The sequence below is a fragment of the Trichechus manatus genome, unplaced genomic scaffold (assembly GCF_000243295.1).
Source record: "Trichechus manatus latirostris isolate Lorelei unplaced genomic scaffold, TriManLat1.0 scaffold00136, whole genome shotgun sequence".
In the NCBI taxonomy this organism is placed as follows: Eukaryota; Metazoa; Chordata; class Mammalia; order Sirenia; family Trichechidae; genus Trichechus; species Trichechus manatus.
In genome coordinates this window covers 5,944,952-5,970,765 of record NW_004444072.1, presented here as the reverse complement: position 1 = coordinate 5,970,765, position 25,814 = coordinate 5,944,952, and positions in this window count along the sequence as shown.

The following is a 25,814-nucleotide window of genomic DNA, read 5'->3' as shown; positions in this document are numbered from 1 at the left end:
TCAAGAACAGAGAGGGTTGACATGTCGTGGGGTTGTTAACCAATGTCATAAAACAATATGTGTACTACTGTTTAATGAGAAAGTATTTGTTCTGTAAACTTTCATCTGAAGTACAGTTAAAAAAAAAAACAAAACAGATTTCCAGCATCTTTTAAATCATAAGGTCTGGTGCATCCTGCATGGCTGAGTATCCATTGTCCCCAACAGACAAGGATGTAACTCCAGTTTACTACCGTCTCCCCTCACCTGCTTCACTGATTGATGTTACCTACCTGACTTGCGTCGAAGACTAAATCTGTAGCTCTGGAAGAACTAAATGAGCTCTGAAAGGTATCACAGGAAATGATCCAAAACAGCATAGTGAGTCAAGTGACAGAAGGACTCATTATAAAACCTCAATAAAATCCATTATGCAGATTGGTTAGACTATTCCCAAACTACTAAGTGGATCTAAAAACATCATAACCCATCAAAGTCCTAAACGAATCAGATCTGCCCCACCCAAGATACATTCTCCCCATACAAAAAATCACAAACATGATAAATTAAGAAATCTTAGAGAAATTACTTTTTAGCATGCCAATAAATATTACCCTATTTTCCCAAAAAGTTCTAAAAATCCTTGATTAAAGTGGGCAATTAGCCTACAATAGCATTAGTTTAATACCTGTGGAAACTGCCAGACACACACCTATTCTTAACAGAGTCCTTTGAACCAAGGGTGACTAATGGAGTAAATACAGACTCCAACACTGTGTCCAAGAAATGAAAGAAAATCCAAAAATCAACTCCTAGACCAAATTATGTCCAGAAAACACCTCCAACAAATGAGAACCAGTTGCTATCGGGTCTATTCCGACTCGTGGCAGCTCCAGGTGTGTCAGAGTAGAACCGCACTGCATAGGGTTTTTAAAGGCTGATTGTTTGCAAGTAGATTGCCAGGGCTTTCTTTGGGGGTGCCTCTGAGTGGGCTCCAACCTCCAGTCTTTTGGTTAGCAGCCAAGTGTGTTAACTGCTTGCACCAGCCAGAGACTCCCCAGCAAATGAGATAAGCAGTATAAAAAGAAATTCCCCAAAAAGAAAAGTATTCTCATCTGTTTATTTTTATACCATTTGTGAAATAAGAAATATTAGTAAGAAATAACCTTTCAGAGCTGTTCATAGATACTGACCTGTCCTCAACTTCAACAAGATGCAAAATTGTCGAGACCAAATAGAATTTAACCTAATCGTAAGTATAGCTTTCCATCATGTTGGCGCTGATTAAGGGCTTAGTTTACATTTAGGGAAGGCCCTGCCTTAAGTAGCATTTACATTAATCTGTCCTATGTTGCTGACAGAAAAGCTCAGTCATAAAGCATTGTCAGGCATTTTTATCTCATGCAAGAGCTTGCTCTCATGAACAATTATAATCTAATTAAAGTCATTAATGTTTATTCCTTTGGGAAATACACATTCATACACATCAAATCTTTTATGTTTTTCTATCTACTAAATAATTTATGTTTTGTTTCTCACTTCTAAGGCTCTTCAGGAGTTATTTTCCTGTCACCTTAAAATAGAAATGTATCCTGTGGCAACGCTTTCAATAGAGCTATTTGCAGTTAATTGAATAAAAAATGAATAATGTGTTTATTAAGAGTATTGGGAGCAGAGATGCAACTTTTCTCATATTACTGTTTCTGCTGAGCTACATGATATTAATAATTTTATAACATAATAGTAGATTAAGTTTTGAAAAGTCATAACATCTGCAGGAACATATCTTGCTAGGAAATTCTTCCACACAGTGGCAATAGACTTTAAATCAAAGTAAAACATAAATATGGTACAAAGTTTTTAGATTTTATTTTTCCTGGGAATTGTTTTCACTTTTTAAAACTACAATGTACTTTTAGATTGATATTATAGTATTTCTATGAACACGTTCCCTAGTATTTCTAGAGGGTTCTTAACCAAATAATATATTAGAAAAATAAGACAAATTGTTTTATACTGACCACTTAGCATTACACAGGCCACATACTCTATTTCAAAAGAAAGATAAAGTTAAATATTAACGACTTACAATTTTTTGTTATTATCATCCTCTTTTAACAGAAGAGGAAATTGAGGCATAGAAAGGTTAAGTAACTTGCCAAAAGTCAACCAGCTAGTAAATGATGGATCCGGAACACAAACCACACAGTTAAACTCTAATGGCTGGGCTTCTACTGTCTTTTCCTGTGCTTTACTCTCTCTTCTCCCTTATCAAAGCTGTAGTCATTCAAGTGCTGTCTAAGAATTCTCCAAACCCTCCTGCCATCCTGATGACTGCTTTTGTGACAATAACGCAAGGTAGTTAAAAAAAAATCTATGTTCAAACACCATGCCTACCATTTACAAACTTCATGGATCTAGGCTAGTCATAGGGTCCATATGAGTTGGAATCGACTCCACGGCAACAGGTTTGCTTTCGGTTTTTTGTAAGCCTCAGTTTCTTCATCTGTAAAATGGTTGTTGTTCGCTGCAGTCAAGCCAGCTCCAATTTGTGGTGACCTTAGGGATTACAGACTGAAACACTGCCAGGTCTTGTGCCATCTTTGTGATCATTGGTATAGTAAAATGTTACCTGCTCATAAAACTATTTTGAGGATTAAACAAGGAACCCATGTAAAGCACTTAGCCATATGCCTGGCTTTTGGCAAGCACTTACTAAATGTTGGCTATTTTTATTACTATGACTTTAATATTCAGTAAAGAGAAGGCATGCATAGGGTGCTCTATTAAGAAGTAAGACGTCAAGAAAATTTCCTGCATCATCAAACAGATACACAATTTTGTTTCATACAAGGTTGCATTGTTGTGAGTTGTGGTTTTTTAAGTAAATACTGAAAGTATGGGGGGGAGGGCTCTCAATAATGTGGATCTGTTCCATGCAATAGACAATGATCCTAACTCTAAAGTCTCAGATCTTTCCAGTAGGTTAGGAATACAAAACTAAATTAAAATATGATATGTTTTCAGATAGTATATAGAGTGATGGTAAATCAGAAAGATTAGTAAGAATTAAAGTCATAATGCCTTTAATTCCTTCAACATTCTTTACTAAATGTCAACAAAGGATTAAAACAACCCAAACCCACTGCCGTCGAGTTGATTCCAACTCATAGTGACCCTGAAGGACAGAGTAGAACTGCCCCATAGGGTTCCCAAGGCTGTAAAACATTATGGAAGCACACTGCCACATCTTTCTCCCGCAGGGCAGCTGGTGGATTCTAACTGCCAGTCTTTCCGTTAGCAGCCAAGCGCTTAATCACTGCTCCACCAGGGCTCCTAAGGATACTTAGAAAGAAACCAGTGTCTTGAAATAACATCCCTACGTTTATGTCCTCACTGCAAGAATATTTTTACCCAAATTTAACATCCCATCTTTTGTGAATGTCTGTTGTCGTTGTTAGCTGCCATCAGTTGGCCCCCAACTCATGATAACCCCATGCACAACAGAGCTAAACACTTCCCAGTGCTGGGCCATCCCTATGACCAGTTGAAGATCAAACCATTGTGATCTATAGGGCTTTCATTAGCTGATTTTCGGAAGTAGATTACCAGGCCTTTCTTCCTTGTCTGTCTTAGTCTGGAAGCTCTGCTGAAATCTGTTCAGCATCATAGCAACATGCAAGCCTCCACTGACAGACAGGTGGTGGCTGCAGTTGAGGTGCATTGGCCGGAAATTAAAACCAGGTCTCCCGGATGGAAAGTGAGAATTCTACCACTTAACCACCATTGCTCCTTATTGAATGTCTTTAGTGTTAGTCATTTCCCAATTTTCAATCACCCAAAAGATAAACAACAATCTTAACTAAGTAAAGTGCATTATGAGAAAATGATAAAAGGGTAGAATTACTGTGGAGTCAATAAAGTTTAAGCTTCAATGCCCCTCATTTGCATGGGACCCTTTCAGAATCCTGGGCAGGTGAGTTGGAGATACATTTAATTTGATTTTTAAAAACCAGCGGCCAATGAGTTGATCCTGACCCATGGTAACCCCGTGTGTGTCAGAGTAGAACATGTGTCCTCTATAGCGTTCTCAATGGCTGATTTTTCTGAAGTAGATTGCCAGTCCTTTCTTCTGAGGTCCTCTGGGTGGACTCCAACTTCCAACCTTTGGTTAGCAGCCGAGTGCGTTAACCGTTTGCACCATCCAGGGACTCCCAGTTTGAGTTCTGTGGTAGTTATTTACGTGGTTTGCTGTCACTTCCCTGTACAGTTAAGACACTGCTGACTCGCATGGTGTGTAAATGGCTTCCAAGAATACTCCTGTGGCAAATTACCCAGCATTGTTTTGCGAAGGTGAGAGCCAGAAGTCATATCATACGAACAGGTCTATGGTACCCAACACTGGAATTACATGAGTAATGGAGGAGAAACGAGATTGTTAATGAATGGAGCCAGAAGCTAGTCTGTGGAAAACTATCATAGAGATATGTTGGCAGTTATTGAATAAAAATATTACTTCTCTGGATTTGTGATATTCAGGTTTATTTTTTATTTTTTTGGCTTTTCTAAACTTGCAATTTGTTATTTTTTTCTAATTTTAAATAAATGTGGACCTTTGTGTCTAATTTTCCATTTTTAATTTTCTATTCTTTTACATAAAAGAGCCAAAAACTGAATAGGTTTCAAGGTCAAGTCCCAAAAATCTGGATCCACCCTAACAATGTGTAATAGAGGCCTAATTATCCTATTTTCACACTTCTTCCAAATATAGTTACCTATAGGGTCAAATGAAATCTTTCTCACTAAAAAAGCAAGCCTTTTATGAAAAAGAAAAAGACAATTATAATAATATCAAAACCAAGCCAAATTAAGAAAGCATTAAACATTCAATTATTCTTTTTAGCATGTCAGTATAATGGTCCATATCTACATTCATCATTCCATTCATATAGTCAAGGTATGCAATGATTTCATCTTTGCTAAGACCTCTTAGTATGAAAGACATTAATCTTAGTTTAGAATCAATCCTTTTGGAATATACCCACTACCTGAGAGGAAAAGTTGGAAAAATTTAACCTTGATACATGCACAAAGCTATACCTATATCCAAGCATAAATATAAATATAAAAGTCTATATTATATTTTTCAATTTCATGAAGATCAAAGAAAGAAAGGCTCTGATCCACAATTTTCCAGAAAAGTTCACTTCATTCCGGGGAAGAGTTGCCCAAGTCTGCAGTAGCCTTCACTTACTTATCACCCTGAATTATCACCCTAAAATCACTAACTTGCTCAGAGAATCCCAAGAGCTGGCATCCTTCAACAAACACTTGTATAATATCTAGTGGGCATTTTATTCTGAGCATGAAAAGCTACCTAAAAGCCCATCTTGATTTTACAGTAATTGACCTGGTTAGTGAATGATCCTGGGCTATTAAGTGTCATGTGAAATGTACTAAAATGTCACTGAATCAGTAGATGCTGCACCCATTTAACTGATTCTTGGGGGTGGGGAAAGGTTTATAGTGTTGAATTCAGTATAAAGACTGTAATTTATTGACTATACCTAGCAAAAGATCTTTATGCCCAATAAATATGGCTTTTACCTATACTCTGGCACAATAATAAAGAAAACCATAAAAACAGATTTCTCCAAAGGCTATGAACCCCAGTATTTGGCAATTGGGGGTATTTTTCTTAAATTTTGCCATTAAACTATTTTTTCCATGGACTCCTACGAGACAGCATATTGGAACTACATAGTACTCTAGCTCCACCAAGTGACAGTTTTATATTGTTGCTGTGTTGCTACTACCCATATGCTAACCTCTGAGGGGTATACTAACAAAATAATACGTTTTACATTCAACATGCTCATCCAGCTGATTAAACCTGAAGGGACTTTTCTCTACTCCTGTGTGGTTCAAAGAATAACTGCAACTGGACTTCTCAAACTCTATCCTCCACCCTGCCTTCCTAAAATATATGTGTCTGAAATACAAAATCATACCATTGAATTTTTGCAATTCATCATTTCATAGTCTGTTCTGAATTTGTGATTACTTTTGTACAGGAAACATTACGTGAAATTTTCTTATTGTACTTAGATATTTGTGTTTTAGTCATTAAAGTATATATAAGTTAGAGTAGTCATCTTATTCTTCAACAAGTCTACACAGCAAGTAAGAAAAAATCATGGACATTTTTAAAATCTAATTTTTGAAAAGCAAAAATTTCTGACTGAAAATTCCTGATTGTAAACTACAGAAGAATAGAGGATGGCATTTTTTTCATCAAATAAAAAGCTATATTATATTTCTGTTAATAAAAGTAACATGTACTCATTACTAAAAATAATCAACTCATGACACAGAAATATTTTAAGAGTAAAAAAACACACATTAATTCCTACACCCCCCAAAAAAGTAACCACCATTCCATTCTTTTTTTTAATAACACTTTGTTGTATTTTTTGTGAAAGTTTACACAGCAAATAAGGTTCCCATTTGACATTTTCTGTACAAAGTGTTCAGTGACATTAGTTACATTTTTCACAATGGGTCAACATTCTCTTTGATTGTGTTCTGGTTGTTATCACTACTACATGCTGCTGGCTAATCTCAGCTTATTTGCTATGTACATAGTTGGGAGTACAAAAATATCACCATATAATACAAGCTGTTTTATAATATGCTTTTTTCCTTAGAGAAGGGTGTAATGCATAACATTATTTTATATAGATGCATAGTGTTTCAAAATATGAACATATTATCCTTTGTATATCCAATATCCTATTGTTGACTTTTTGTTGCTGCCTATTTTCTCTAAATCAAACAACTCTGAATATGCAATTTTGCATGGTATTTATACCAGAAAAAAAAAATCTTTAAAGCAAAAGGCATTACTAGGAAAAAAAGAATCACCATTTAATGATGAAAAAGGTCATTTTACCAGAATGATGTAAAGATTTTAAACTTGCACACACCTAAAGTATAGCCTTAAATACAAAAGCAGAAAATGACAGAATCAAAAGATATTGACAAGTTTATGATTATATAGGGAATTTTTACATACTTTTGGTTATTACTATATTAGATTCTATGTTGTTGTTGTTAGGTGCCATTGAATCAGTTCTGACTCATAGCGACCCTACGTACAACAGAACGAAACACTGCCCGGTCCTGTGCCATCCTCACAATCGTTGCTATATTTGAGCCCATTACTGCAGCCATTGTGTCTATCCATCTCATTGAGATCTTCTTCTTTTTCAATGACCCTCTACTTTACCAAGCAAGATGTCCTTCTCCAGGGACTGGTCCCTCCTGAGAACATGTCCAAAGTACATCAGACGAAGTCTCACCATACTCACTTCTAATGAGCATTCTGGCTGTACTTCTTCCAAGATAGATTTGTTCATTCTTCTGGTAGTCCATGGTGTATTCAATATTCTTCACCAACACCATAATTCAAAGACACCAGTTCTTCTTCAGTCTTCCTTAGTCATTGTCCAGCTTTTGCATGCATACGAGGCTATTGAAAATACCACAGCCAGCTGAAGTGCTTGCTGAGAGTAAAAGGAATATGTAATGGATGGTGGAAGAAGGTGGTTCTAAATACCAGTTATGACCACATGACAAGTTGCAGAAACAAGGATTGTAACTGTTATGCATATTTCTTCTTTGATTTATTATACGTATATGTGTCTGTGTGGGTGTAGCAATTATTTTTGTTTGATTCTCTTATCTCATCGCTTATAAAATATAAGATGTAAACGAGGCTAGTGTGTTTTCAGTTGTATGCATTGCGTGTTAGTTGTCTCATGTTAGGCACAAGTATGATTTTATAATTGTCTTGATTTAAAGATTATATGGTTTAAGGAAATGTGTACAGGTGCCAAGGTGACAAGGGGTGGGTCTGTGATGATTAAGGCTGTATGTCAAGTTGGCTAGGCCATGATTCTCAGTGGTTTGGCAGGTACGATGTAGTTTGGCATTTATGTAATGATGTAATTATCCTCCATTTTGTGATCTGATGTAATTATCCTCCATTTTTACCTCCTATAAAGTGGTTAAGAGTTTGGTTGCTAACCAAAAGGTCAGCAATTCTAATCCATCAGGTGCTCCTTGGAAACCCTATGGAGCAGTTCTGCTCTGTCCTATAGGGTCACTATATATCAAGTCGTAATCCACTCTATAGCAGTGGGTTTGTTTGTTTTTTATAAGTAATATAATGTAATCACCTCGATGATGTGATCTGATATGATGAGCCAATCAGTTGTAGCGGAATTTCCTCATGGGTGTGGCCTGCACCCAATATATATGGATGCTCTGGCAAAGCTTGCTCTTACTCTGGATCCTGCATCTGGCTTATCATCATCTGACCTCCAGTTCTTGGGACTTGAGTCAGTGACCTGCTGTAGCGCCTGCCAATCTTGGATTTGTCAGCCCCTGAAAGCTACATGAGTCAGGAGAAGCCTTCAGCCTTCAGCCTGACCCATAGACTTAGGCCTTGTCAGCCTCTACAACTGGGTAAGCCATTTCCTTGAGATAAGTCTCTCTCTCTCTCTACATATATATGTCTTAGTTATCCAGTGCTGCTGTAACAGAAATACTACAAGAGGATAGCTTTAACAAAGAGAAATTTATTCTCTCACAGTTCAGGAGCCTGGAAGTTCAAATTCAGGGTGCTGGCTCCAGGGGAAGCCTTTCTCTCTCTGTAGGCTCTGGGGGAAGGTCCTTGTCATCAGTATTCGCTTGGTCTAGGAGCTTCTCTGCGCAGGAAACCTAGGTCCGAAGGACGTGCTCTGCTCCCAGAATTGCTTTCTTGGTGGTATGAGGTCCGCATGTCTCTCTGCTTGCTTCTCTCTTTTATATCTCAAAAGAGACTGACTTAAGACACAACCTAATCTTACAGATTGAGTCCTGCCTCATTAACATAACTGCCTCTAATCCTACCTCATTAACATCATAGAGGTAGGACTTATAACACATAGGAAAATCACATCAGATGACAAAACAGTGAACAATCACACAGTACTGGGAATCATGGACTAGTCAAGTTGACACACATTTCTGGGTAACCCAATTCAATCCATGACTGTGTGTGTGTGTGTGTGTGTGTGTGTGCTTTACTGGTTTTGCTTCTCTAGAGAACCCAACCTAAACCTAAGCCTCACACACAAAAAAATGGTAAGTCTACAGAAATTATAACAACATAATTAACAAGCTTATTTTAAAGAACATATAAAGAATACAGACCCCAACAATGAAAAAATACCCACCTTTTCAAAAATATGAAGACACGTACAAAACTTGACCATGTGCTACCCATAAAGTAAGATTCAACAATTTTCAAATAATTGTTCTTATATGGACCTGGTGGCACAGTGTTTAAGAGCTCGGCTGCTAACCAAAAGGTCCACAGTTTGAATCCACCAGCTGCTCCTTAGAAACCCTATTGGCAGTTCTACTCTATCCTATAGGGTCGTTATGAGTCAGAATTGACACGATGACAACGGGTTTGGGTTTTTTTTGGATATGGATCATAATACAACTTAAAAGTGACATTACAAAGACAATTTTTTTAACTCATTTGTAAAATGGAAATTTTCTAAATAATTCAGACTGAAAGAAAAATATCAAAATTAAATTCAGAAAATATTTTGAATTGAATTATAAAGAAAACAGTATATATAAATATTGTATTATTTAGTTTGTTAGAAAAGAAGAAAAGCTAAAAATTAATTGTTTCTAACTTAAGATATTAGAAAAATAACAAAACAACAAAGCTAAAAAAATTGGTCAAGAATAAAAGAGAGAAACCTTTCAAAAAATATTAAAAATGAAAAAAGTAGACATCATTACAGATACATCATTTCAGAGATTAAAAAGAAAATATTATAAATAACTATATGCCAATAAATTTTACAACTTAGAATGCACAAATTATAAAATTTTACCCAAACTGACTTAAGGAGAAATTTCAAAAAAACAAATTAGTCTACCAATTAAAGAAACGAAATTAATAGTCCAAAATATTTCCACACAGAAAAAACTGGCTTAGACATTCTAACAGATGAGTTTCAACTAAACATGTAAGTATTTCTTGATCCAATCTTACATAAATTCTTTCAGAGACAAGAAAAAGAAGGTATACTCCTCTACTCATTTTATAAGGCTGGAACAATCTTGATAACAAAGACATCCAAAGACAGCGTATAAGAAAAGGCAATTAATATGCAATATCACTAATGATCATAGACAAAAATATCCTAAATAAAACATTATCAACCCAAATCCAGCAACTAATTAGATAACACAACACGACCAGATTAGGTTTCTACCCAAGAATGCGAGGTTGGTTTCACATAAGAAAACCTATTAATACAATTCACCATATTACCACTTAAGGAGGAAAAAGCATATGATTATCTCAATACAATCAGAAAAAGTATTTCATTCATTCATTCAACAAATATTTCTTACTGTTTATTATGTGCCAGTCATTGTTCCAGTGCTGGGCAAAATCCTCGCCTCCAAGACATTTATACTGTATTTCAGTGAGTCAATAGATAAACAAGTGAGATAGACCATATAGTAGATGGTGTTATAGACTGTGGAGAAAAATTAAGCAGGGGAAAAGGCTGTTGAAGTACCCAGAAGGAGTAGGCAGTTGAAATTTTATTCAAGATTGTCAAGGAAGGCTTCATTGAGAAGGTGATATCTGAGCAAAGACCTGAAAAAGATAAGAGAGAAAGACTCAGAGATATATTGAAGTACGAGCATGCCAGCAGAAAGCACAGCCAGTGCAGTGGCTCTGGGGCAGGAGGGTGCCTGGGCTATTTGAAAAACTGCGTGTCTGGAGCCGAGTGAGGGAGGGACAGTTTAAGGAGTTAAGGTCAAGTGATAGGGCACACATCAGAGAGTAGGAAATGAGGTCAGATCGTGTAGGGCTTTGTAAGGACTTCAGCTTTTACGGGGAAGAAGATAGGATGATATTACAGGATTTTAAGCAAAAAAATGGACAAGATCTGATTATACTTTAACAGGATCACTATGACAAGTATATGAGAATAGACTGTAGGTGGGAATGGTGAAAGCAGAGAGATTAGTCAAGATGCTACTGCAACAATCCAGGCAAAAGATGATAGTGGCTTGGAGCACGGTGGGAGTGCTGGGGGAATGAGAAGTCATTGAACTCTGAATATACTTAGAAGGTAGAGACAATATTCTTGCTGACAGACCGGCTATGGGGTCTGGGGTCTGAGAGAAAGAGAAGCCAAGGATGATTGCATAGTTTGGCCTGAGTAGCAAAGAAAATTGAACATTTATCCATTATTTAATAATTTAAATTTTAAAAAGAAAAAAATATTTTACCGAACTACAAAAATAAAATCTTGCTGCATCTATATACATACATACATACATATATATATATATCACTCTAGGGCAAGTAGAGGTAGGTTAGATAGAGAAGGAACCTTTTCAGCTAACTAGAAAATTGCCTACATTCAACCTGTTAAACCAAGTACAGAGGAGCTATCAAGAAACTTGAAACTAGCTGACTATAATCTGCAAGTACTGGTGGATGCAGCCTGGGACCACATTTCCTGAACACTCTGTTATGGCTGCCCCATGTAAGTGCTTTCAGTCCCCCATTGAGAAATGGTTTGTATTTCAAAGGTATTTAAGTCCATTTTTTGGAACTCTGAACTCATTATTCTCATAGAAACAATGTTAGAGACAGTGTAGAACAGCCCATGGACATCCATTTAATCCATAACATAGATGAATTAAATTGTTACTAATAGGCCCACAGAAACTAACCATCATCAATAGTACTCTCTCTCAGGGAAAACTGATACCAACTTCCACCCTCAAACACCATAGTGCTTATTTCCCCTTAACGTAGCTCTAGGAATAGGAAAAGAAATTTTCCCCCACCTGCTATCCAAAGCCACAGGGTTGAGACTCCAGTGGCTCCATAAGCAACAGGGAGGAAATTTAGGAAATAAAAAGGATCCCACAGTCCTAGTCCTCTCCCAACTCCCATCCCAACCAAATCTTCAGCTAGGCAGTCTCAGACATAAACCATGACACTGAGCAAGAGTCCTGAGCATACACAGAAGCCATAATGATCAGAACTTTTGATCCATTCCCAACATGCTTTGTGAAGAAGACTTATGGCAGCCAGGTCTAGAAATGACTTTTCTGGTCAAGGTTACCATGTAAGTTTTTTAAGTTCAGTATTCAATCAAGGGCTGTCTGAACTTTGGCAAATAAATATTATCAATAGGAGGTCAGAGAATAATAAGACACTCTCTTTCCTGAGGCAGAAGAGACCAAGAATACATTATTGGGCAAGGGAGGCCCCTTGGCCTGTCATTCACAGCACAGGATTATGGGTAAATGGACTTCCTGTAGATGCTCTATGACACTCTTGGGACATAAATGGGTGACAGGCACAGTTCCTCCCATTTTTCATGGAAATGAAGCCCAGAGAGTATAAATGGCAGACTTCCAGATAGCTTTTGAAAAAATAAGTAGCTAACCTTCCAAAGTCAGTCACTTCTCTCTTTAGGTGAAAAGTCCTGCATCAACTACAAGTATTTCCTGTAGAGTTTTGCTGAAGAGTCTTTTGGGATGTGTTGATGAGGCACTGCTCAGGCCTCATGGGGAAAAAACAGCAATTTATTTCTGCATAGCTAATTATGCTTCCTAAGGCTTTTCCTAGATTTTTTTTTTTTTTTTACTGCTTGAATTAGTGATGAATTACTTGGCATATTTCTTCTGATGACACACAAAATCAAACTCTCTTACTTCCAGTGGTTTTTGTTTGTTTTTTTTTTCTCTACTTCTTTCCTAATTATCTGGACTACTCAGTAAGAGTAGTGACATCTATTTGCATTTCTCATAAATATGTGTTATATGATTTTTATACATACATGTCAGACTTACCAAATTCATCTTCCAACTCTAGAAAAGATCTACTTCATGTCCACTTTATCCTGAAATTATCTTTATGAATTATTTTTTATTATGTTAACCCATCTCATCATCACAAACAGAACTTATCAAAAATCTCCTCGAGCTGAAAGCAGTAATGGATTTTGAAATACAGTTTTTAAAAAGATGATAAATACACAATATAGAAAAGATAAAGAGAAAAAAATGTGTAGGATAGTAAAAAGAGATGCCCCCTACTCTTCAGTTATTTAAGCCACAGGAAATTCTTGTTACCCTCTCATCTGGCATCCCAGTTGAAGCTCTGTTTTAAGGCTCTCAGTATGCCAGCCTTCTCAGAACTTCACCTTATTCTAATGAAAGTAGTAATATGCACTTCAGAAATGGTCATTTTATAAGAATTCTTTCCTAAAAATAAAAAATTCCAGCCTTTCCTGACTTTATTTGTAGTCAGCTGTTAAGACCTTTAATGCTCACTGGCTCCAATGATAATTAGCTAGATGAGTAATTAAAAACAACACAAAGGGCAAAACTAGAACGATAACAATACTGGCCATTTTTCCTGATTGAGTTATAGTCCTAAGGGCTATGTGTCATTTGGAATGTGTGAAACCAGCTGGTGAGCAGATGAACAAGCCACAGGTGGTTGCACAATCACAGTGGTCAGCGGCAGGACAATGGATAAGGGAGCATAAGCCAGACCAGGGGACAAAGACAGGGACTGGGGGCAAAATGGACTTGTTTCTTTCCATTAATCACTAGAATCTGGGCTTTTTTGTTTCCTGTGACACACAATTTCTCCCCAAGTCTGAAAATGATATCTAAAAATAAAAAGCGCATTATAGTTAGGCTAGAGTCATTCTCCCATCAACCAAGAGCCAGTCATCCACGGCAACAGGGGCTGCCGGCTTTTCACAGCTGCCCCAAATCAGAGGCTATGGAGGTTTTGCCCTTCTACTGGGAGACAACAGCTGCTGTCCCGGACACCTCCAGGGCAAGTTGGTAGGACCACTGCAGAAAGAACAGAATGATCCCAAACAGAGCTGGAAAGAGGTTCTACTAAATGCCAACGACTGGGGAGAAAAAGTTAAGTCACATGTGGGTTCTTTCCGCCAGGGTCTTATTTCAACACGTAATTCAGGTATTTACTCCCTCAGCTTCTCTGCTGCCATTTTTTTTTCATATAATAAGCACTTTGTACATAATTGTTGAATGAATGAATGAGGTATGGTCAACTCTTCCCTAGTCTTGCCTCGAATCTTTACTGATGCTCAGGTTTAATAATGCGGACAGAAACTGTTTCGAGTTCTAAAAACTTTTTACAAGTTTTTGTAGGGATATACTCATGTCAGAAAATATTTATGTGAAAAGATGAACACTGTTTTTGCCACGTTAAAAAAAAAAAAGTATATTGCTAAGTCCACAGAACAGTGTATTACACGGTGTTACTATTTTAGTTACAATTATATATTCATTTATTCATTCAACAAATACTTATTGGGCATCTACCACATGACAGTCACTGTCAGAGGCACAAAGATCCTTGCTCTTGAAGAGCTTACATTCTACAAGGTGGGGTTGGGGAAGCAAGCCTGGCAATAAACAACAGGTGTAATAAAATAAGTGTGTTCCACAGTATGTTAGAAAATCATAAGCTCTGTTGAGAAAAGCAAAATAGAGCAGCCTAAAGTGATTAAGGAGCCCTGGTGGCACAGTGGTTAAAGCAATTGACTGCTAACCGAAAGCTCAGTGGTTCAAAACCACCAGCAGCTCCATGGGAGAAAGATGTAGCAATCAGCTTCCGTAGAAATTTACAGCCTTGGAAGCCCCATGGGGTCGCTATGAGAATTGACTCAACGGCAGTCAGTTCTCAAGGGTGATTAGAGATGGTGGGCCAAAGGTAAGGTGTGCCTGACCCGCACAACCAACAGCAAGGAGGTTACAGCAGACGGAGCGAGGTGAGGAAAGGAAGTCAGAGAGGTGCTGAGGGACCCCGATGATACGGATCCTTGTAAGACATTGTGTAGTTCTCTTTTTGCCATATAAATACTGGAAAGGTGCAAGCCAAAAAATAAATTTTTTTGCAAGTGACAGAACTGCAAATAATTTATATTTTCTTTGTGCTTTTCTGTGTACTAGCTTCATAATTAGGAAAAAAAGTTATCTTAATAAATAATCTTAATAAAATCTTAGAAGAAATTCAAGATATCCTAACCCCTTGTTGTCTGCCAGTTATGCAGAAGGTAGACATGAAGAATTCAGATTTTCCCTCTGGCTGTGAACACACATCTTGCAAGCCAAACCTCCTGCCGCACAGCAGGAAATAAAAAGAGCATCAACAGCCACATACAGCTGGAAGATCAGACTCACACATCAGTGCCTGCTACTTGCTAGAGCCAGTGTCTCTAGTGGTTTGATCAGACAGACTCAGGGCCCTGCCCATCTAGACCAGTGAGTCCCACCTGACCCATTTTTGCCTTAGCCACTCAATTCAACAAGTACTGGCTGAACACCTATTACCAGCAATCCAGTCTCTGCCACTGTGGATTCAAAATCTAGGAGACTGTCAGATAAACTAACAATTACAGTAATCTGTAATAAGGGATATAATAATAGTAAATAGATGGCATCCCCAGAAGAATAACCCGGGTTGATAGTGGGGAGGATGGTGAAAGATTCCAGAAGAGGGATGTCTGAGGTCAGTCTTAAATGATAAATAGAATGAGTCAGGATGATGGATGTGCAGGCAACTTAGCAGAGAAGACAGCTTCTGCAAAGGCACAAAAGTAAGAGACAGACATGGTGCTTCTGAGACATTAACGTGCAGTGAACCACTGGAGGATCTTGTTAAAATGCAGATTCTGATTCGCAAGGCCTGGGGTGGGGCTTAAGAGGCTGAATTTCTTACAAGCTCTCAGGAGATGCCAATGCTGTTGGTTGAAGGACCACCCTTGCTGGATGGAGGACCACACTCTGTGTACCCAGTGGGTTTTCAAGTTTTGCTGCACGTTAGAATCACCAAGTAACGTTTAAAAAGTATTGATTCCTCTGTCCCAGCCCCCTATATTCTGATGTAAAGAGTATGGGGTATAATCTGGGCATCAGGATTTTTAAATTTTTTTCCAGCAAAGTTTAGGAAACACTAGCACTTGAAGAGCTGCAAGAGGGCCCTGTCCCTGTAAGGGATTGGGAAAACGAAACGAGAAAGGTCAGCAAGTGTAGATCACAAAGACGCCCAATATTCTACGCTAAGAAGTCTGGACTTCAGGCTAGTGCTACACAAATAGTGGTCCTTGGACCAGCAACTTCAGTATCACCTGGGTACATGTTAGCAATGCAAATTACCAGACTCCACCCAAGACATACGTATCTGAAACTCTGAGGGCAAGGCCCAGCAATCTGTGTTTAGTAAGCCCTCCAGGTGATTCTGATACATGCTCGAGTTTAAGAACCACTGTTTTTTTCAGACCAACAGAAATGAGCAAGAGTCATGATCAAATTTCAGGGAGGAAATAATAGTCTGTTTGCGTCAAGGGATGGGAGGGTAAGGGGTAGGGTAGTAGGGGGAAGAGGCACTGAAGGCAGGGAGTTCCAGCAGGAAGTTACTTTAATAATTCATGTTAGAAATCATGAAGGCCTGAACAATGATGAGGCAATGTGGTTGAAGGGAAAGACAGACCTGAGTATCACTGAGGAGGCAGGATGTTCAGGGCTTAGTAAAGGAGAGGAGCACTGAACATACATTATAGCATTAGATCGTCACATCATTTTGTAAAATAACCATTAAAATCCCTATTTTAAAGATAAGAAAACTGAGTCTCAGAAGGATTAAATGGCCTTCCCAAGATCAGTTATCAAGGTATAGATTTAGAATTTTGAGTTGAGCCTTTCAACTCATCATTCATTAATCTTTCATTTCACAGTTAATTCAGGGAACTTCTTCAAGGCCACCCAACCCCATCCTGATGTCAAACCTCAGAGGGAAACCAGAGTTCTCCAAACAGGGAGATTATATCACAAAATCCATTTAATTATGGACAATACAGGAATGAGAGATAAGATCTTGGGGTGGTATCTGACTGCCATACCTCAGCCTCAATTGTGACATGGCTCGGATCGCGGATCCTCTCCCAGACGATTCAATGAGACCTGGCTTATTACATGACATGGCAATAAGGCAATGAAGTCTGCACAACCTAATCAGTGAGTTTTTAGAATCTCATGTATATAAGAAAGTCCCCTGTAGAAAGCACTAATCACTGGTCAGAGGTAGAGGGCAGAATCATTACATGACCACATAGTAGACAACATAGATTTGCAGTTAAGGCATAAGATTTGGAGTCGGACCTGAGTTTGATTTTCAAATCTATACTTATTTCTATCAACCTTGGGCAAGCATCTTAACCTCTATGAGACTCAAGATAACATGAGGAAAATAAAACCTCCTTCATAGTATATTTGTGGTGATTAAATTATGTTAACTATTTTAAAATACATCGGACACTCTCTTAACTGACCTTCGTTAGACCCATTCACCAAATTAGCCAATGATCTCCATTCCTTCTGTAAAATATATTGATTGGTGCCCATGATGATGCTAAATGCTCACATCCAGGAGACTGCTCTTTAATATGCTCTTGATTGAACTTCCACTCCCATGATTGAGTTACGTGCTTCCCAAGAGTGAGTTGTATTTATTCCACAACCTGTTTATGCCACACATGCTTGATACTATAATCATAAAATTGTGATGAATATTCTGTAAACCAGTAACATGTGAGTGAAAAAAGAGATTTGCTGTTTCTATGAAAACAAATTGAATGCTTTTTAGTTTTTAAAGTGTTGATGCTGAATTAGGTGAGGACCCTTCCCACTGCCATCGAGTCGATTCCGACTCATCGCAAGCCTGTAGGAGAGAGCAGAACTGCCCCCACAGGCTTCCAAGACTATAATCTTTATGGAAGCAGACTGCCACATCTTTCTGCCATGGAGTTGCTGGTGGGTTTCTATTAGCAGTCAAGCACTTAACCATTGCACCACCTGGGCTCCGTAGGTGAGGACCAGCAACTGTAAAAAGACTGGTGATGGGAGCAGCCACAAAATTCTAGAATTTGCTACTCAGATTGCTTCCAATGTGTCATTATGTTATCACTTTGTTTAAAGAAACCAAAGCAGGAAACAAGAGATGGTATATTATAGGTACGCTTCTGTAAGAAAGTCATGCAGAATTCCAATCAGTGGACCTTATTCAAAGAAAAGGACTGGGGGCTACATAAAAGACACTGATAAATGGTTATTTACGTGATTGTAATTAAAATATTGACGGTATTGTTGTTGTCAGTTGCCATCAAGTCGATTTTGACTTATGCACAGAGTAGAACTGTTCCACAGGGTTTTCAAGACTGTGATCTTACTGAAGCAGATTGACAGAACTGTCTTATAAGATGCCTCTTCTTGGGTTCGAACTGCCAAACTTTCAGCTAGTAGTCAAGCAATTAACCGTTTGTGCCACCCAGTGACCCATTTAAGGTATGGGAGCGTATTTTTTTATGAATTTTAACATCAACTGATTTTTTAAAAACTAATGTCTAAAACTGGAACGGCCCAGACTTCAGTGCTGGAACCTCTTCTTTACCTACACTCACTCCTTTAATGATGGCATCCAGTTTCGTGGTTTACATAACTTTTATACACTGATGACTGCGAAACTAGTATGTCCAGCCAGACCACTCTCCTGAACAGACTCTCTCTCTCTTTCTCTGCATATATATTTTACATATATACAGGGAGAGAGAGAGAAAGAGAAACCCACACACACAGCCAACTAGAATGTGAACTCCATGAAAACAACAATTTGTTTGTTTTGTTCATCCTCTGTATTCCAAGCTCCTAGAACACTGACTAGAAATTCATAGTCCCTTTATAAATGTTTGTCGAATGAATGGATCAGTCAGTCAATCAACTAACAATTTGTCCTGGCCATTTTGAATAAGAGACTTCTACCCTACGTAAAGAACTTGGTATAACATGCCAGAATATCAATAGATGACAGTTTTTATTATAATATATATTTCCCTATAGCAGAATTATGGCAAATTTTTCTTCTATAAAGGTCCAGATATTATATAGTTTAGTCTTTGTGGCCCATACATTCTCTGTTGCAACTACTCAAACTTAACACTGTAGGTGTGAAAGAAGCCATAGACAATAGGTAAAGAAAAGGTCATGGCTGTGTTCCAACAAAACTTTATTTATAGAAACAAGCAGAGGACCATATCTGGCTTATGGGTCATAGTTTACTAACTCTTGTCCTATAGCAGAGATTCTGAGTTTTGTTACTGAGATATGTGCAAAAGAATTGCCTGTTGCATGCAAAGCAAAAGCAAGAAAAGTAGCCAAATCCCTCAAAATTGATGAAATAAATGTTAAAACAATGAGAGACTGATGTGACCAATTCACTAAGATTATCATTAAGTCATTTTGGCATAGTTTGCTGTATTTTTACTCAAATAACACACACCTTCTACATTTGTTTGCCACCCACACCCTCCCCCAACGAGGTATTTTTGTAAGTGTCATTATGCCAATTTTTTTTACCTGTTGCCGTGAAAAAAAAACTGGCATGGTGCGCTTACAAGAATGTCTTGCAAGGGAGGGCGTGGTTGGCAAACAAATGTAGAAGGTGCACATTATTTGCATAAAAATACAGTAATTAGTAGCTTTTTGTATTTCTTAGAAATAATGGCGCATCTGACAATCGATGAAGTTTTGATGAAATATGGTAAATTATTTTCTGTTTGAAATAGCTAGAATAGTTTCAATTTCCTACACAGAGCTTTAACTGATACAGTATACATTTATATAACTTTCCCAGGAGACCCTAACTATATTCTATCTACAACATTCCTCTGATCTCTGAGTAAATTAACATATAATTTCAAAAAAAAACAGTTCAGGTAACAAGCTCTTTTGAAACAAGAAAAGCCTAAAAGCTACCACTTCTATATATCATTGTTTGAAATTATTTATTTTACTTATCTTATTTAGAATCTATTCAGAATAGCTGAGCAAACTTTGATTCTCTATCTTATGGAATCTGCTTTATCCATTTTTTTTTTTTAAACTAGAACTATTTCCCCATCTAATTTTCCATTTTTTTCTCCAGGATGATCAATACTAGCTCAGCGATCTGAACTGCAGCTTCTTTCAATATTATGAAAATGTATTTATCCTTAATTAAGTAAGGAAGCAGATTCATTTAGAGTATCTACGTGTACCACATGTAGGAATATCTCAGGCAAAATGGTCCACTCACAGCAACACAGACTAGAGGAGGAAGGAGTCAGAAATGCATAAGATTTGTGCACTCGAGAAGAACAAGGGAGAGGGAACTAACTCAAAGCAGGCTCACTTCAGAAAAGAAGACAGATGGGCAAGATACCATGTCCAAAGGCATAATGAAAGTAACTTGTCACAATCTTCAGTTAGATCTATCTTCCAGTTCAATAATTCCATTTTCAGCTGGGTCAAATCTACTATTCAATATATCCACTGGGTCTTTATTATCAGTGATACTATTTTTTATTTCTAAAAGTTTTAGTTGGTTCTATTTGTTTTTTTTTTTTTTCCAAATTTCCTTGGAATTATTAATAGTTTCTGGTCTTTTTCTCAAGCTTTAGATTCCCTACTTATATCGTTAACCATTTTAAACATACTTATTTTATCTTTATTCTTCAATGGTTCTTTTATCTGCAGTTCTTATTCTTGATGGTACATTCCTTCTGTTTATTGTGTCTGCTGATTCTCAAGTGTAGTATATTGTTTTCTTATATGTTTTATAATTTTATACTATGAACTCAAAAGCAGCAGGACTACATTGGTAGGAATCCTGTACTATCTGGATTGAAGGTATTCCTCCAAAAAGATATGACAGTTACTTTTGCCAGGTGGCCACAGTTTTCACAGGTTCAGCTATCTCTTATGTTAATTTATTTCCAGAGCCACACAGAAATATTTTAATCCAAACTCTGGGTGAGGATAAGGATTAAGGATGTAGTTATGAAATTTCAGGAGAAAGTTTTTTCTATCCAAATTTAAACCAAGACATATAAGCTTCCTTGAGACACTATTTTGTACCAGTAGGTAGTTTTTTGGGATTTTTTTAGTGTAAATCTTCAAAGGTCTCAGCTTTCTATGGAGTAATAAATCCAATCTTTAAACTCATGTAATCCCAAGGTATTGTCACCTGTCCTTATGAATGCACTAAAATCTAAGCCTCTATGTAACTGACACAAGGAATTCGCTCCTCTATCCTACTTCCACCCTCTAGCCTGTCAAAGTACCATCCACTGTGCTTATGGCCCTGGTTTTCAGTCTATACTTCATTTTTAGCCTTTGGGGATTTCTTACATGCTTTCTGGCTCCACTATGCATTTAAAAAGATGTTTGCTATATTTTATCCAGTATTTGTAAGTGTTCTATAGCAGGAAAATTTCTGGGTAATCTAGTTTTACATATTTCCAGAAATAGAAGAAGTATAAATGACAGCACGAAGCCATAAAGATTAGTAGGATATGTTAAAACTGAGCATCTCAAAACGAAGAAAAACCACTACAATTTTTCAGGGATATGTAAAATCATGCAACACTAAATACAGAATTTTACAAAGTGTCATGAAATATAGTAATAAATATTTAGAAGCTTCTTTTGAGGTTTCACATTTTAAAGTAAAGGTAAAAAGTCACCTCCATTGGGGAAACACTTATTCTTTCTGTTACAGTAAAATTGGCTGAAATAATATAAAGAGAAGCATATGGTGAAACCTAAAATGCACTTCTTTGTCAGCAAATATAGTTGGATGATATATAGAAAGCATTACAGAAGAGTGAAGAAACAAATGTTGGAACAAATTACGTAGTGTTGAAGGTTTGCTATATATTTGGATGAAAGCACTGATGTTTCTAACACATTCCAGCTTATGGTATTTTCTGGATTCTGTTTCCAGTAATAAAATACATAACAAACTATTTTGGGTGAGCCTCTACAGAAAAAAAAAAAAGCAAAAAATGTTTTTCCTCAATAATAATTTCTTTTAGAAAAATTATGCTATACAGATCACTGTGGAGCAACTATTTTGACTGGAATTTTTTAAATTCCAAAATAGTACAGATATAGTACCCCACATGAAATGCATTCCCCCTACTATTAATAGGTAAGCTATTGCAGCAAAGATGATGAAGCCATATAAGTGCAAAGTGCTACAAGGAGCCATGGATATGATTAGTTTTATTTAAAAAAAGAGAGAGATACCTAAGAACTTTGTGGGCTCTTTGCACTCCTTTACGGAGACTAACTGGCTATGCTCCCTGGGAAGCAGATTCGCAGAAAACAAGTTGAATACAGAAATTTTATTGGGGAGTGCCCTCAGGATCAACAATTATGAGGAAGTGAAGAAAGCAGGATTGGGTAGAGGGAGAAAGTAAACTGGGATGCAGTTTCCTCAATATCCTCGAAGTATTCTCTGGGGAGCTGTGGAGCTGGGTGGCCCTTCAAGGTTGCCCCACCTTGCAGCAAGCTGACCAGGCCTTTATATCCAGCACTGACTAGTCATTGGATAAGAGCTGCCCCCTGGGAGGGAGTGTGACCTTGGGTGAGTGTCCTTCTTACAGTGGGAGTTGTCAGCCATCAATATAGTACACAGCATCCACTAAAATAATCACATAGAGGATTGTAGGTTATATTGTGGAAAAATCCTTAAAAGCGTTGGCAAGCTTATAGATGAGTTATGTATTTTTCTCTTACAAAATATCCAGTGATCCAAATTTGTCAACCTTTGCTATAGTGGTAATTAATGAGACTAGAATGACACCACCCAGAAAAAAATTCAATCTAACAATAAATGAGAAAATAACTACTTCTTAAAAGATATTTAAGCTATGGAGAGAGCTTTTTGGAAACAAAAGCTTGTGAATGTTTCCATTATTACATGATGCTGTTTCTGAAAATAATATAACCTATAAAAACTCTAATACTTGCATGTAAGAAATCTGAAAAAATTTTTTAACTTGTTAAAAATCTCCAATGTTTTCAGTATATTTTAAACCTAAATGTTGAAACTATAAAAACTGCAAGTCTTCAATACATGAAAATTTCCTAATTATTTGTTCAACAAAAATATTTACATGGTTTTGGGTTGAGTTTGAAAGATGAGTATTTCAGTTTAGAAAGCACAGTCAATTTCCATTTGGGTTTACATACCTTTGGAGAAGATTTTTCAACTATGACAGTCATCAAAACCAAATAAATTGAAACCCTAGACTTTAAAATTGCTTTATCACAAAATGCTAAGCCAAGTTTTTTTAATTGCGGTGAAGCATCTGCTCACACAATGATACAAGGCTTAAAATTATGCACTTACCCAGACACGATTCAGTGGCGCAACACTATTTGACTCTCACAATAATGCCAAAGTTCAAGCGCCTATTCACTTCTTCCTCAGACCCTACTACTAGACTGTGGCTGGTTACTCTTGCTGATTACTTAGCAAGTAGTCTCCAACCCTTTAACTTCATGTATTACCATCAATAAAAAAATTGTAAGCATGCACTCGTATTTGTTTATAAATTATATGTATGTGCTACTATTCTGATAAATTATCTACACTACGTAACTTACACAAAAGTAAAAATTAAAAAGGATAAAACAATTCCTGCCCAAAATGTATAAATCATGAGGAAACATCAGGCAACTCCAAAACAACGGAGATTCTGCAACGTAAATGGTGTTTACTTTTCAGAGACGTCGAGGTCACGAAAGACAAAGAAAGACTTAGCAATCGTTTCTTGGAGTGAAAACTTAATGCAATGTGTGAACCTGGATTGGATCTCGGACAGGAAATGTTCAGAAAAGATGGGCAACCTTGGAGAGGGATCTGTGGGTTAGAAGGTAATGTTCCATAAATGTCAATTTCCTAATTTTGATTGGGGCACTGTAAACACACCTTTAATATTAGTATATCAGGGCATCATGCCTGCAATTTATTCTCAAATTATTCAGGGGGAGAAAAAAACAACATAGTAGGGTATGTGTGTGAGAGAGAGAGGGAGGGAAAGAGGAGGGGGGTACAATGTAGACTCCGTGGACAATGCTAAATTGGAAAACCTAGCTAAGGATATACAACGGTCTTTAGTTCTTTGTAGTCTTTTTGCAACTTTTCTGTAGGTTTGAAATTATTTCAAAATAAGAAAGGTTAAAATTTTTATCTAAACGAGACAGAACAAAAACACCCTTTAAAAAGATGAGAGAAAGAAACTGGCTTTAAAATATTATATTTATTAATAGTACAAAATAACGTTTCACTTTTACTAAAATACTAATACCATTCTTAGTATGAGAATATTGAAAATTATAGCTATTTACCCTATGCTCTTCTTTCTGAAACTTTTCCAGTGGAAAACCTTCAGTGATCATTTTATTAAAGAAAAAAATTAAGCTTCCAGATTGTAAAACCAATCCTTCTCTTAAAATGTTATATTTAATAATATAAAAGTAACTATTTAGTGGTTAACATTTAATATTTGAGAAGTAATGAATCATAAGCAATTTAATAAATACATTTAATATCTATTCATGTGTGTTCAAAATATTTAAATTATTAAAACAATGTTTATATTTTCTTATGAAATAGAAATGATTTCCTATAATAAATTCAAAATCATGAACATGCTCTAATCTTTTTTCACAATCCTGATTGTCTCTCTTGTCTCTTACTGTCCAAAATGGGGTGACAGCCTCAGAATGTCATGATTTGAAATACTATGTAGGAGGAAGTGATACATTATTTAAAATTGTATAGTTTTAGCTACAAAAATTGTTCATCTCAGCCCTCCTTCCCTGCTCCATCCTCGTTCTATCCCAGAAGAATGGGAAATGATACAGCAGAGTTATCATTTAGCAACTCAGTGTCACATAATTATAAGCACTAAATCCCCTGCTGCCTCCTCCTTTCAGCTCTTCTGACCTTCCCTGACTGCTGCTGGCTCACAAAAGGGGAGAGTCTCCCATCAAGAAAACTGGGAGGGAATCCTGCACTGACTTAGGAAAAGCAGGTGAGTGATAAATACATGATTGCTTGAATTATACAAGCACAGAAAAATGCAAGTAAACAAAAATTCTGTGTTTAATTTGAGCATTTTCACCAGTATGTAGTGCAAGTTTCCATAATGCAGTGAGGGCTTGTGTAATTCTGAAATCAAGCTCCTAAATGACACTACAGCATGTCTCCCCACAACAACGTCCCTTAAACACTGAGAGCCATTTAATACTGTTACCTACAAATAGTCATTCAGGAGTTTGTCAAAATTTACTGTGTATATGATGTTGTTGATGCTGTTTTCTACATGCAGAATTAGCTAAGAAGAGAGCTCTGTGCAGTAAGTCACTGTTCAGCAGTTTGCCCATGTACAAGCAATGAACCATAAGCATCACACATGAATACTCATCCATGGATATTCAAGATCAAGGTTCCTTGGGAATTCTCTCACAGATGTGGAGAAACTAAGAATCTTGAACACACACAAAAATCACTTTGGCTGCAAATAGAAAAACCTCATAATTACAAGCAAGCAGTATGATTTGGCTGAGTTAAGATTGTTGCACTTCTTGTATCATCAATTTGCATAATGATTTTTCCATATGCAAAATGATAACAAAATAGCCAAAGATTTTTGTCCATGATTATGTTTCCCCTAATATAAGAACTTGAATTACAATGTCTTAACAAAGAACATGGCCAGAATGTTGTGAGACTGCAGATACCAAGGCACCACGTAGGAAATTAGGAGACACCAGCCTTAAGATATAGCCAGTGTTAT